Genomic DNA, 15,590 nt, shown 5'->3' on the forward strand with positions numbered 1-15,590 from the left:
TTCCTCACATACGCACATGCAAGTATACATACATAAGTTTGTGTTGTATCTATGTATGTAAGTGGCTTGTGTTTGTGAGTATCTGTGTGCTAATGTACTTATTCGCGGTATTTATACTTTAAGAGTAAAATAGTTATTTGCATTGCTCCGAAACATAATCATATGTCTTGGTAGAACTTCCGCAGTGTGTTTTCTATGGGCAACACACTTATGAATGTTTATAACAGTTGCAAGTGTAACCCATTTAACGATTCGTTGATAAGGATAATAATCCTTCCTTGCCTTCATACGTATAAGTAATATCCTTTTGCCAAACCATTCGCTGATGTGTTCTGCTGATTCTTAAAAGCATTTTAGAAGATCAAAGACGGTCGAGTTAAAACCCTGCTCCACGATTTGAAGTTTGAGACGCTCAAGGCGAAGGTCTTTCGAACTTCATGCAAATAATCCCACGACAACCTTGTAGGGTCCAGAGAAGTCTGTTGCCCGGAGGGGGTTTCAGGCCATTAAATAGAGGAGGGGCGAAGTGGAAGTTTGGGATTCTTTCGAATAGATGGCATTCGATAAACTTTCTCCGGCGGTGGGAAGGAGCAAGTGAGAAGTGTCGTCTCAGTCAGTGTATGCGTCTGGATCAAAGATAATAAATGTGGCCTGATGCGTGTCATTATGGCATGCTTTTTTTATAAATGTTTGCTTCCGTTGTATCCTGGTAATTTAGATAATTAACCATACGATTTTTTTTTTAGTTTGTGTTCTTTTTTTATAACCTGCTTGCCTTACGACGATAATTTTATGTCATTTCTTGGTATATACGTTTGGGATGTGTTCTCCACGTGCTTGGTAAACAGAGTTCACTGGTAATAAAAGAACGTTTCTAAAAGTGTCATGTGAATAGAGCTTATACCCTTCACAAAAAAAAAAATGTTTTAATGGTATAAGGTTCTGTTCTCCTTAACTCATGTTGGGAAAATGTTAACCCATCCCACTCATGAAAGAATAAGGGGAACGCTTGCCTCGTTATTCTTGTCTTGTTAAAAATAGGAACGCTTTCATGCTCATCTTTTAGCACTGATTTTATTGAATCTAAGAGTAGACATACAGTGAACGCAACTTCACCTATATTTCGGAGCGAGTTGAATTTTTCCTGAATTTCTTATCAGATGGTAAAGGTGTCAAATATATTCTATTTTAAAAAGTGCTTACAAGAAGTGTAGTGTACTAAAGTTATCTTAAGTATACCCAAGATTTCGTCATGTTTTTATCATCATTCTTATCTATAAATAATAGGCTATGTGCCATATGGATGCGAATACACAATCACTCAGTATTTACTGACATGATGTGTAAATATTAGTTGATGCTAAAAGAGTAATATCAATAACCACATCTGCTCCTTGACTTCCATTCTCATTTATCACCGAATGTTAAGTTTTTCAGCGACGAAGGTGAGAAAAAGACATTTATGAATTTGAAATCCTGCAGCGATGTCTTGCTTGAAGGAAAGTCTCCTCGTCTTTTCCAGAAAATCATAACCTTCACTGCAACGCATGAAAGCTCCCCTTTATACTGCCAAATTCGTCATTGATAATTTGACACGATTCTTCTATAATAAAAGAGTAAAACAGCGCCAGCGAAGCTTGTAAAACGAAGAATAAGAAAAGCCGAATGATTATCTGGGCGTGGAGGTGAGGGATGGCTGAAGGAGGTGGAACAGAATAGACTTTTCAGATACGAATGTACATAAATAAATAAATAAATATATAAATAAACACGCTTTTAATAAAATGCACTAAAAAGTAAAAAATGATTTTTTTGATATTCTTAAAATTAATCATGTCTACAAAAATAAAAGCGTGGGCCCCAAGCATGGAAGGAAATGCTACAAGAAAAGAAATATATATATATATATATATATATATATATATATATATATATATATATATATATATATTATTACTGGTAGGTATGTAATTTAAGATATATAAATATCTATAGTAGAAATAATTTTCAAGAAACCGAAGGACTGTAATTTAAGATAGGAAATGTTGTAGAAATAATTTTCAAGAAACCGAGGAGGAACTGTTGGTGTATAATTATAATGGTGGTAGCGTGGAAGGTAAGGTTGTGATCGATGAATCATTCCATAGACTTTATGAAAGAGAAACACTGGATCGTGGTGCTTTACAAAAGTGCTTTCTACAGAATGAGGGGGCTGAGCCTCCTAGTGTGGACGTTTGCTAAATGCTTTTCATTTACGCTTAGGGGTTTGACTTCCATTTTAGGAAATAAGCTATAGAAGAGAAGTAATCATCATTTAGCTAACTTAAGTAAGGTACTAGAAACAGAAAAAAAAACATTAAGAGAATATGGACTTTACGAAATTTGATAACTGAGTTTTTTTTTTGGGGGGCCGAGTGCAGTGTCGTGATGAAGGAATAAAGAAAGATCAATTTGAATTAAAACTTCAAAGGCAACAGCGACGAGGTGCTTAGGTGAAAAAAAGAAGATGCAGGAATTTGGAAAAGCCAAGGTCTGGAAAGTAAATGCAACATCGCAGTATTTTGCATAGCGGTACTGGCTAAAATATAAAACGCATCGTAAAATAAAAGCTACGCTTATCATGAATGTATTCGGGAGCCTTAAGTGAAATCTGATGTAGGAATTATGCAGTGAGGTAAATCTGAGGTTTCTCTTAGTCAATTAACATTCAGGTCTTTCTAAGACGTTTGCCAGGAATAGCTTTAATGCCTTTGAATTAAAATAGATCGTTTATTTGCACATGTGCGTGGACACATTGAAACAGTCATTTAGGACGAACTCAGACGTACGTAGACACATATATACAATTTTTGTATCGAGAAAAATAAAGAACCATCTCTGAACTATTATGCATAACTTATTGTCCATCTATGAAATCTAAAATATAAAGCTCTATGCCGTAAAAGGTAAGCATTATAAGGAAATCAGAAAGCGATTTCAATTAATTCCAATAACTATAACACGATAAAGTTACTAGCAAAACCAGAAAAAAATGCAGTAAAAATTCGACAGTTTAGAAATTTCCTGAAAAAAAAAAAAAAAATGATTCTACTGTAAAATCTGTGCGGTCGCATTCAAAAGATCAAGCCATCCCATTTCTGCATTTATTGACAGACAGATGACATCTTATGCATTTAATCTAGATTGGCACACACACACACACACACACACACACACACACACACACAAACATTATATGTGTATATCCTCTCTCTCTCTCTCTCTCTCTCTCTCTCTCTCTCTCTCTCTCTCTCAGGTTTGTAAATTTGCTGCCGTTGTTAATACTTAAAATTTACCCCTTCTCAATATAGACTTTTTTTTTACCACGCTTTTCGGTAACAGTTTATTTCTTCAGAGACAAGACTTATTACCTTTGGTCGAAACAAGCCCTTCGCATACAAGTTAATTCTTGACTATGGTTTTCTTTACTAAGACCTTTTGATTAATAAACGTTAATAGATGCACGTCGTGTGCAAGGGGTATCATCAAAGTCATCTTACAGAGAAATGAGTACGAGAGAAATTCCCAGGATAATAAATTGAACTGAAAGACGCTGTACTTATAAAGATGGAAAATGTTAGTCAGAGCCTCCGGTCGAGCTGGGAATTATGAAGTGATAGAACTGGAAGACAAAGGAGACTTCGATGAGCTATGAAGAAGAAACTGCATAAAGAAAAGAAAAAAGGAACAAAGGAAGAAAAAGAAAGAGGTTTAAAAGTGGTTGTATATACGAAAACGGAAGGTTGTGACAGAATCAACTGATGAATTGCTTTTGATTACCGTATCTTGAACGTTGATAGTGAATGCCGGTAAAATAGATAACGAAATCTCGCAGTCGTGGGCCCGGATTAACAAGGAAGCCATTGCAATGTCAGAGAATTAATTACGCCATACAGAGATCCAGGAAGAAGAGGAAATTGCTAAAGAGAGGTCGCTTATTCGACCAACCCTTCATCAAATTCATATTCTCTATATACTTTCATTTTTTGTATATCAGTGGATGCATAATCAACCTATTTAAATGACCTACTATGATGCTGTTGCCTTGTAATTGCGTAACACTACCTAAGCACGTGACCTGTTTTGGTACAGACGAGCCTGTTTTTGGCTGGTCAGTCACATGTATTATACAAAACCAATTTTATTAAAAATTTACACTTCAGGAAATAGTTACACTTTACGACTTTATACAATTACAAATTTATTAACAAGGAATTGTCGTATAGGTTCCAAACATCTTTAGCGCAAAAGGCATAGAAATATAGTTGATATCTTTCTTGAGAATCGTAAGTTCAACATCATTCCCCTGTGACATGAGTTTTCCTCATCGATGGTTCAGTCGTATGAAGCCAGAGAACTGTTGTATCAGATTATAATAAAGTTCCTAACAGTGTTGTTGGCAAGTTTTGGCAGATAAGGGGAAAGCTTCACCATATATGGAGTTAAGACTATCATGGTATTCTGTTTTCTGTACTGATTACAAGCTCCCATAGAGAGAAATCTTAACAGAATCCCCTTCTCCCCGTTTAAACTGCTGAAGGCTTTCAGTTCCTGATATAACTAGAGAATGAAACTAAAAGCATGTGCTCAGTGGAGGACAAGGTCTTAGATATATCCTCTCGCACAAAACCCTTGCACAAGGACTCTTCACATTTAATTTAACGATAACAATAACTACGACTGCTTACACTGCTATTAAAGCTAAACGTATTGTTTCATAAAAAAAATAATTAAATAGCTCCAGTTGGTTACTCAACATTGTCATTAGGATTAAACCTGTCATTCATATCTTGTTGAAGTAATGTACACAGAACGAAATTTCAGGGGGAACATATTCAGGACTCTGCAGATTTTATTAGATACTCTGGTGATACATTTCCGTAGACAGAATCTCCTGAACCACGAGCACTAAAAATCATCTTGGTATCCTTTTTGTGATTCTAAATGAATCACACGTTAATATTAGTTTTCATGTTATTACTGGTTCTCGTTAAAGAAGCACTGCAGTAACAAAGATGACGCTTTGAGATTTTGTTTCCTTTCATCATGGTCCTGCTGGTGTTCAGTTTTCAAAACAGTCTTAAGAATATAAACCCTATGAGAAATGACAATATTATTCAGTGCATAATAATAATAATAATAATAATAATAATAATAATAATAATAATAATAATAATAATAATGGTTGACTGTAATAATGAAACATTTCGTAGGAAGGTTTAGTAGTAGTTCACTTAATGCCAGGGTTCAGTGAACAAGTGAAAATTTGTTATTCTGGCGGGAAAGCAAGACTCGGATAACCTAAACCTGTGTTACGTTTGCTGTTGTCTCTTGTATTATTTGGCAAAAGACCCACTTAAGGAAGTCATGGAACTGCCGTTTTACTGTGGAGTAAAACGTGTTAAAGACTGCAACATAAGAAAACCAGAGACGAAATGCTGAAAATTACCTGTGGGGAAACGCTTATCCCGAACAATGAAATTGTAAAATAAATGAAGGATCTACATCCTGCGGAGCTATGCATAATGATGAGCGATTCCTCTCTCGATATTTAATTCAATTATTGATTTATAAACTGAAATTTTCTCCCTCTTTTCCTCGTTGTTATGACATGATTTCGAATAGAAACGAGAGGGATAATTGCTGGAGATTAGTTTTCAATTTTCGATGAGGGGTAGCTAATAAATGATAAAGGCTTTATTTCTCCTGAGGTAGGACAAATAATGATTTCTTTGCTCTTCCAGTTTTACATAAATGTCCAAAGCTTCACTACAGTATGGGCACCATTCATGATGGCTGATGTCTATCAGATACGAATGTTTTCGTGTATATGCGAGGTACTTGTTGTTGGTCTGATAAATGCCAAAAGGTTTTCCTGTCCTTTATTAGCTCAATTTCCCTGCCTAACAACTTTTCCTTCTTTGTCAAAGCAGAATAGTAGCGAGAGTCAGGTTTTTAGTATGTATAGAAACTAACATCAGGCTTGCGTCTTCCATGACGGCTGGGTCGTTTTCCATCTAGGTGGGGTCAATATCCTGCGACGGATTTCCTCTATTTTTGCTCTCAGATTCTTTTATTCTATTTTCGCTCTACCCTTTAACCTTTTGACTAAAAACGAAAGTTGGTCTTGTCATGAAATTAATCCTAAAAAAGCTGCGTTTTATGGTGATATTGTGTTTTAGCACATACATTTCACGATCAAAGCTAATTTAATTCCCAGCCTAGAAAACTGAGAGTTTTAGGACTCAGTGCAATGCCTGATATTCCATTTTCAAAGAATGTGGTTCAGAGCTCTGTTGGTGGCAGACTTTTCTCTCAAAACTGCCATGTGCCAGAATAATTACCAGGAATCATTAATTTCTTCAAGCAAGGAGAACAGGTACAGAAGGAGCAGTAAGGCTGGTTTTTCCCTTGCATTTTAAGCAAGATGTTGAGTCAAAATACTGTATTCCACTCTTTATATAAATCATTATTCCGAAACACTCAAAGTCTGGTTATTGTATTCAAACGAAATCTTGCATCAACATCTATTATATTAATTTCCTTGGTTTTGTTTCTGCGTGTGTGTGTGTGTCCCCATTCCTCCCCTCCAAAAACCGGTTTAAGCAGGGTGGTCCCTAAACAACCCATCAACAGCTGCTCCTGCACCTACACCAACATACGGTCAGTTGTTTGTATATGACTGGAAGGTATGGGAATGGTGAGGTATGGGTATGAATATGGATATGGATATGGTATGGGTATGAAATGGGTATGGGTATGGGTATGGGTATCAGTATGGGTATGGGTATCAGTCCGGGTATGGGTATGGTACAGATATGGGTATGGTACAGATATGGGTATGGGTATAGGTATGGGTATGGTACAGATATGAGTATGGGCATGGAATGGGTATAAATATGGGTATGGTATGGGTATGGAATGGACATGGGTATGGGTATAGGTATGGGTATGGTACAGATTATGGGTATGGGTATGGTATGGGTATAGATATGATACAGATACAGGTATGGGTACAATATGGATATGGGTATGGGTGTGGGTAAGGGTATAGGTATGGGTATGGGTATGGTACAGATATGGATATGGGTACGGGTAAGATACAGATATGGGTATGGTATGGTTATGGGTAAGATACAGATATGGGTATGGTATGGTTATGGGTAAGATACAGATATGGGTATGGGTATGGTATGGGTATAGGTATGGGTATGGTACAGATATGGGTATGGGTATGATACAGCTATGGGTATGGGTATGGCACAGATATGGGAACTAGTAAACGCGAGCAACAGCGAGCATCTGCTGCTGTTATCATTATTTGTGAGAGGATTCCAGTGAACATTTGCCTAGGCATCCAAATTACATATAAGGATAACGATAATTCCAAATGAACAACAATAGTTACAATAGTATAATCAGTTGCTCTTGAGTTTTCATGACCCATTCCGGCACAGGCCGACCAGTTAAACAATTTGCGACATGGGTTACGAAAGAAAGAAAAAAAAAAAAACTGTGCCCCGAGGTTCTCGTAATAAAGACAGACTGTCGTGAGCATTAACGAACAGGTCTATTTATGGACGTTATTTTCTTTTTGATGCTTTGTCTTTATCTAAAAAATTTCATGAATGATTAAATCATTATTAATCTACTTTTCCAGTTACTTATTGCGCTTGAATGCTTATTATACGGATTCGTGTATATTTTGGTGCACAAGTACACGAGCGTCATGTACGTATTCTCTAGATATAATGAAAAATATGTGACTAGGAAATATGCGCTTGCATGAGGCCAGCCTTGAAGCGCTAATGCACTGGGGGAGACCCAAGCAACCGTAAATACCTTTTTCCATGTTCTATTTGCACGAGACGAGGGTCATCAGGGGCAGTAAATTCAATCACTTGAATTCCAGGAGTGGAATCATCAGAACAAGTCAAGGAGCCACTGATGCGAAATAAAACAGACAAAGAATTAGAAATACTGAAACAGATTCGTTACGATAACCGTTGTTGTGCCGGAATAATCTCTCTCTCTCTCTCTCTCTCTCTCTCTCTCTCTCTCTCTCTCTAGACTCAGTAGTTCGTTTTATATCTCACTATGTTACAGGATTTTGAAATTTGCTTTCCATTTTCAATAGACTTATAAGACCGTTACAAATTAATGAATAATCATTACATATTGATACGTCCAGAATACCTGTCTGCCAATCCACATAATTGTACACCCTTATACATGGACGCCATGGTGTGTGTGTGTGCGTGTGTGTGTGCGCGCGTGTGTGTGTATGTGTATGTGTGTGCGAACTCGGGTCACGTTTATTTTGCATAAAGTTGCCTGTCTTTACCAACTACTGACTGAGATCAAAAACACTTCCCTTATCAATTACATATAAATGATAGGCATTACTTGATACCAAGCATTGTTTGATTGTCATACGAACAACGCCAATCATTTAGTGAAAGGTTAAAACACTTGAGCGTTTAAACCTAATTAAACGGCTCATAAGCCAACTGGATATTCAATCTGTAAATAAATGAAGGTATGTCTAGTTTACTCATTACGTAACTGATGAGCCTCGAGCTGAAACAGCGTATCGGTTTTATTTACATTTTTGCTCCATTGAAGGGTATGCGCCACTGACTCTCCTGGGGAATCAAAGCTTTTGTTGTAGATAACAGGAAGGTCACTTTGGATATAATTTCAGAATTGGGTTTTGTTGATTAGCATGCTGAAATAGACTAATACTGCAAATGACGAACGCTTTTGAATGTGCCACTGGCGTATTTATTTTAGTCTGCAAAGTTAATCGTAGGTTTTTGTTTTATAAATTAAAAAAAATTTATTATTTTCCATGTTGCAAGTTTATATTTTGCTTTAAATGTTGATTGTATAATCCTTGTTCTCTCTCATTTTAATTCAACTTCAGCTGTCCTAATGACCAAGATGAAATACCTATTAACAAAAAACCATGTCCGTTTAACTGCAATTGATAAAGCAACACCCATCTCCACAACCCGGCTCCTCTCTCTCTCTCTCTCTCTCCAGTGGAATGCACTCCCGAATCACATCACCTAAAGTAAACTTTCAGTTGCTGAATGAAGAGGAGGAAGTGGGAAGGGGTTCAAGGAGGGAAGAAAGGATGATGAATCTTAGGACGACTGGGAGTTGGGTAGTCGGACATTCTTCCCGGTGTAGGTTGGAATCAAGACTAATTAGGTCTTTTGTCTTCTAATTTTCTCTTTCGGTCTCCTCTCTTATCACTGAAAGTTTGCTTCTTTAATAGAATTTCTTGGTTGCAGAATCTACGAATCGCTTTTCATTTCCTTATCATTTCTCAGACTAAGAAGACAATTAAATTACCCAGTGAATTTGTAAACCGTTAGAGAAAATGGATTGCCTGTAGCCCTTATTTAAAGATGATGTCTTAGTTTCATAAAATTGGATTATCCATAGACTCTTCTGTTGATAATTGGTTCCTGGTTTACTTTTGTCGCTAATAATTAAAAGTTCTAAAGGTAATAATGCTCCGGTTCCCTTTCTGTCTTGCTGCAATTATAAAAGCCGAGGGATTAGACTCTTGAAAAAATATAGGAATATTAATGCCATATAATCCTTTATGTTTCGATAGTCCTCACTTTGAACCTTTAACCGTTTAGTTCGTATATATACGTAGCGCACCAAACCTAACAGGGCCGTTTAGTACGTATGTATACGGAGAGCAGATGTTTTGGCTGTGGCGTTGAGTACGTATATATACGATCGAGTTTCCTTGTCATCCTTTCAAAGTTAAACCGCTGAAATATGTTTCCTCTAGGTCCCAGGAAATCTTGTTGACCATATCCAAACAACAACACTTCCTCCCGATCCCCTTTTATCCCAGTTTTCCTGATTTTCCATATATAATGCGGGAATTCGCCAGTCGCGGCTACGTCGCTTGCTATAGCGAGACGCTACTCTGCTGGGCTGGTTCGTTCTTTTACTCGGAACTTTGGACTTTCGACGCCGGGGCTGGAAGGGCTATAATCCTATGTAATCCAACTTAGTACCGGTCGTGTGTCACTTTCATCTTCTGTTTTACTTTTCTAGCTTTAGCGCAAATGAAAAAACGATAAGTAATTGTAATGTATTAACATTTACTCTTACTGAAATATATATATAAAAAAAATATATACTCACTTGACAAATATTATTTTGCGACAGTTCACTGCATGTGACTCAACTCTAGATATACTTCATTCTGAATAACGACCGCAAATTGTTTTGTTTGTTTATTTATTCTAAAACTGCTAAAATTGGCAATAATTGTAATTTATTTCATCAGTTCAATTTTATCATTTCAAGAAAATTACTTCAAAAACTCTGTATATTATGCTATGTCACACACACGTATATATACATACATACATATATATACATATACATATATATATATATATATATATATATATATATATATATATATATATATATATATATATATATATATATTTCGAATAACTAATTGTCGTCACTTATGAATAAATTCTGGAACGTCACAGAACAAAGGGTAGGATACAGAACGAACAAACTTATACATGAAACAATGCACATGTGCAATAATCTAAATGAAGTTATGTACAAAATTCTTACAAAAGAGGCAATGGTGAAAATTCATCCGACAACGACAATGATGAAAATCTGTCACCTACAAACAAAACAGTGGGTCAGACAACGAGGCCAAGACAACAAAGTGAGGTATAGATATGATGATTGTGAACGGGTTGCCGATGATTTCCGGGACAGAGATTTCGTAATTGACTGCAGTGGTAGTGGCATTGCATCGATATAAGAAATTTTTCAAAAATAAATGATGAAATTTATCGGTATCGCCATTTTCTTCATTTTCGTGTAGAAAGAGAGAGAGACAGAGAGATAAGTGTTTTCTTTGTGTTGTTCTTTACCTTCCTTTGAACACTGGATGTCATGTACAGTAATACAAACCTAAAAATTTTAGCATTGATAATTCATAATGTTAGAGAATTGTGACAGAGCTATAATAAGTATAATTAGCATACTGATCAATGAACGGAGACAATATGATGTTCACACATACACACACACATACATATATATACATATATATATATATGTGTGTGTATTTATGTATAGATTTACAGTGCACATAAAAATATATATATATATATGTCATTAGCTATTGCCAAACGTCTTCCTGATTTATTATCTGACTAAAGTTAATCTGCATTCCTCAATTCATATTAATCCTGTCCTAAAATATACCCCCCATATCCACAATACCATTCCGGTACAAGGCCGACGTATTTGTGTCAATTGAGGAGTCAATAACCGTATTTTTTATTTTTATCGCATTCTTTCATTTACAGATTTCATCTGTGAGTCTGGGCAGATATTGGACATTTTTATAATATCGACCATGGCTGGAATTAGCCAACGTTGCCAAATGTCTTCCTGATTGATTTATCGGTCGCTGTTTAAGCTCTAATCTGCACCCCTCAATTTGGTGGGCTTAATCCAGGTTATCCACCTTTTGAAAGATTCCAGTTCCTTGGACAACGGCCAGGTGAATTCCCTTACTGCCATCAAAAGAGGGTGTAATAAGTCGTTTTTTTGTACAAAAAGGGATTCTAAACATTTACTTTCATCAAACACACTGTGGAATCTACAGGAAAAGACATTCTCAAACTAATGTTCGACTGGTTCCGCCCAACAAACTTAACACAGGTGGGGGGAAAGGAGAGATGAAAACAACAGCTGATCCAAGATACCGTCGTCAGTTACACCAGAATATGCCTTTGATATATACAGTGTATATGTGTGTGTGTGTGTGTGTATGTGTGTGTGTAGGTGTTTGTTTGTGTTATCTACTGAGACTTTTTACTTTATTATATATTTTACAACTGCTCCTATAAAGAAACCGAATCGATATCCTTCGTGTAGAAGATAGGGGATTTGGCGCGAGCGAACAAGAAAGGAATAGGTGAGGTCGGGTCAAAAATCTCTGCCTGTCTAGCCGTCCGGCATGGTACAGGTGACTAAATCATGAACCCCTGCTGATTCAGGCATCAGGCTCGCCTCTACTGTGATGAAAAGTTTAATGCTTTCCAACACTTGTTTGTATTCCCAAAGAGATCTTGATAATCACACCATAACAATAACAACTCAATTTTCAGTAACTTAGATACCTAAGGCAAAAGAGCGGAGGTGCTATAATCCGATATAATCCAGCCAAGTTTCTTCCTGTTAAAAGCGATAATTAATTATAGTTTATTGACACTTATTCTGAGTAAAATCAATAAAAATTGAGTCACTTGACTGATTTATAATTTTACTATATGATCAGTGCATGTGACGTTTATATGGCTTTATCTAAATAATGACCATTGTTTATTATTTATATTTGAAAATCGGTTTATAATTATATATATATATATATGTATATATATATATATATACATATATACATACATATATACACACACACACACATATATATATATATATATATATATATATATTTCACTGGATTAATCATTTCTTCATATCAGTATATTACTATCTAGAACTACATCTTGTGCTGATCTCTCTATATATATATATATATATATATATATATATATATATATATATATATATATTGAATTAATAATTTCTTCATATCAGTATTATTACTTCTAGAGCTTTACATCTTATGTTTGATCTAGAACTCTCTCTCTCTCTCTCTCAATGCACTCTCTCTCTCTAAAGGAAAGTTATTTCTCTCAAATTTAGCGACGTTTATAATATATATATTATATATATAAAAACACCTATATATATATATATAATATATATTATTCTAGGTCATATATATAGTGTCATATATATACTATATATATATATATATATATATATATATATATATATATATATATATATATATATATATATATATATATATATATATATATATATATATATATATATATATATATATATATATATATATTATATATTATAATATATTCTGGAACTTTACAGGAGAAATCTTTTTGATATAGAACTAACAAACTTATGTACGTGAAACAATGCATGTGTGAAGGGGTTAAAAACAAAGTTATTTACAAATTAAATGCGCCCCATTTTTGATAATTCTATAATTGCTGTCCAAAAAATCACCCTTCTGTGTTTCTTACGAATCCCAAACCTTTTTTGTCCTAGGTCAAATAAGAAGTGTCAGAAATGGACGCACCCCTGCTTCCCATATAGGATATATATATAAACCCATATATATATATATATACACGCGGGCTGGAAGATATGGAATGAAGATATCCCCAACACCTGGCCCCATCGATATATATATCCTATATATATATATATATTTCCAAATATATATTATATATGCCCTATATATATATATATATACATATATTATATATATATATATATATATATATATTGCCATGAAGTGATCAAGCACCAGGTTATTACACAAATAAGTCAACAAATCTTGTTGTACGGAAATGATAATCATCCAAAGGACATTACACCGACCAGATACTTGAAACCTCATAACAAAGAGTCGACTGAATTTCTAAAGGTACAATGTCCCATAAACTTATTTATTACTTGAAGAAAATCAAGAAATTTATCAAGTTATGGATGAGGTAACAATTATTAAGTTATATTACAGATTGATGGAATATGGGTTTCACTTCAACCAGCACTTAACGTCTTCTGGTTCTATTTTACCTAGATAAGTCTCAGGTGAACAAACAGATACATCACTTACCTCATATGCACTCATTAATGACTCTAATTACTGGTGATCAAAATGAAATGCTATGTTTTAAAAACTTTAAACAAAAAGGTTTATTTCTAAGTTCAAAAGTTATATGTAAAGTTCACAATCTCAAAAGATTTACCGTTAATTGACAACAGTGTAAGATTTAAGTATATCTTAATCAAGTTTAATTCACAAAACCTTAACCCTTTAACGCTCATATTTTCAAAACGTCTCCTTTTGTTTTCGGCCTCCGAGGTAGCTGTACCCAGGAAAAAGTTTTTCAAAATCACAGCGCACTAGTTTTCAAGATTAAAGTTAATTTTTGGCTCCTTTTTTCTCATTGCCTGAAGTTTAGTATGCAACCACCAGAAATAAAAAAAAATCATTATCATATATAAATATTGGAATATATGCCAGCAAAAAAAAAACTAGTATATAATTGTATACAAATCATTAGGAAAACGCCAAGCTAATGAGTTAATTTTTTTTAGTTGTATTTTACACAAATTACGATGATTTTGGTATATAGCACAGATTGTAAAACGATTAAAGCAACACAGAGAAAATATTATCACAAAATGATGCATGAATTCATGTAACGCATGGACGTAAAAAAGGTTTTTTCAAAAATTCACCAAAAATCAAAGTATTGTGCTAGAGACTTTTAAATTGTGCCAAAATGAATGAAATTGATTGAATATTACTAGGCTGTAAATATTTTAGCTTACAATGGCATTTTTAACCATTTCGATCGAGTTAAAGTTGACCGAAGGTTGATTTTTCTATTTATCGTTATTTCGATGTAAATATAAAAATACTGTGAAGAGCTAAAGGAATGATAAATTTTTTTTGTATTCTACATGAAATTTCGCACATTTTGATGTATAAAACTTTATGTAACGAATAATATGAAACGGCGAAAAAATTACGGCAAGCTGACGCAAGAAATGACAGGGATTTTCAGTGGAGTCCGCGCGCTGTTATCCTCTCAAACTTTTTCAAATTCACCAAAAATCTACATATTGTACTCAGACTTTCCGTTTGTTGCAAAATGAAGGTAAATGATTGATTGTTACTCGAATGTAATAATTATGGCTTACGGATGCGTTTTTATCATTTCGGTCGAGTCAAAGTTGACAGAATGTTAAAATTTTGTCAGTTATCGTGATTTCGGCGAAAATATTAAAAAGTCTCTGAAGAGCTAAAGGAATGAAATATTTTTTGTTTGTATTCTAAAATGAAACCGCACATTTTGATGTATAAAACTTTATGTAACGAATAATATGAAACGGCGAAAAAATTACGGCAAGCTGACGTAAGAAATGACAGGATTTTCAGCGTAGTCCGCGCGCGGAGCGAAGGAAAAATTCTTTTTCAAAAATTCACCAAAAATCTAAATAATGTGCTAGAGACTTTCCGTTTGTTGCAAAATGAAGGTAAATGATTGGTTGTTACTCGACTGTGATAATTATGGCTTACGGATGCGTTTTTCGATCATTTAGGTCGAATCAAAGTTGACCGAATGTTAAAATTTTGTCAGTTATCGTGATTTCGGCGAAAATATTAAAAAACTGTGAAGAGCTAAAGGAATGACATATTTTTTGTTGTATTCTACATGAAATTGCGCACATTTTGATGTATAAAACTTTATGTAAAGAATAATATGAAACGGCGAAAAAATTACGGCAAGCTGACGTAAGAAATGACAGGATTTTCAGCGGAGTACGTGCGCGTGGAGCGAAGGAAAATTTTTTTGTTTTTCAAAAAT

This window comes from Macrobrachium rosenbergii, chromosome 8 (assembly GCF_040412425.1).
Source record: "Macrobrachium rosenbergii isolate ZJJX-2024 chromosome 8, ASM4041242v1, whole genome shotgun sequence".
NCBI classification, from domain to species: Eukaryota; Metazoa; Arthropoda; class Malacostraca; order Decapoda; family Palaemonidae; genus Macrobrachium; species Macrobrachium rosenbergii.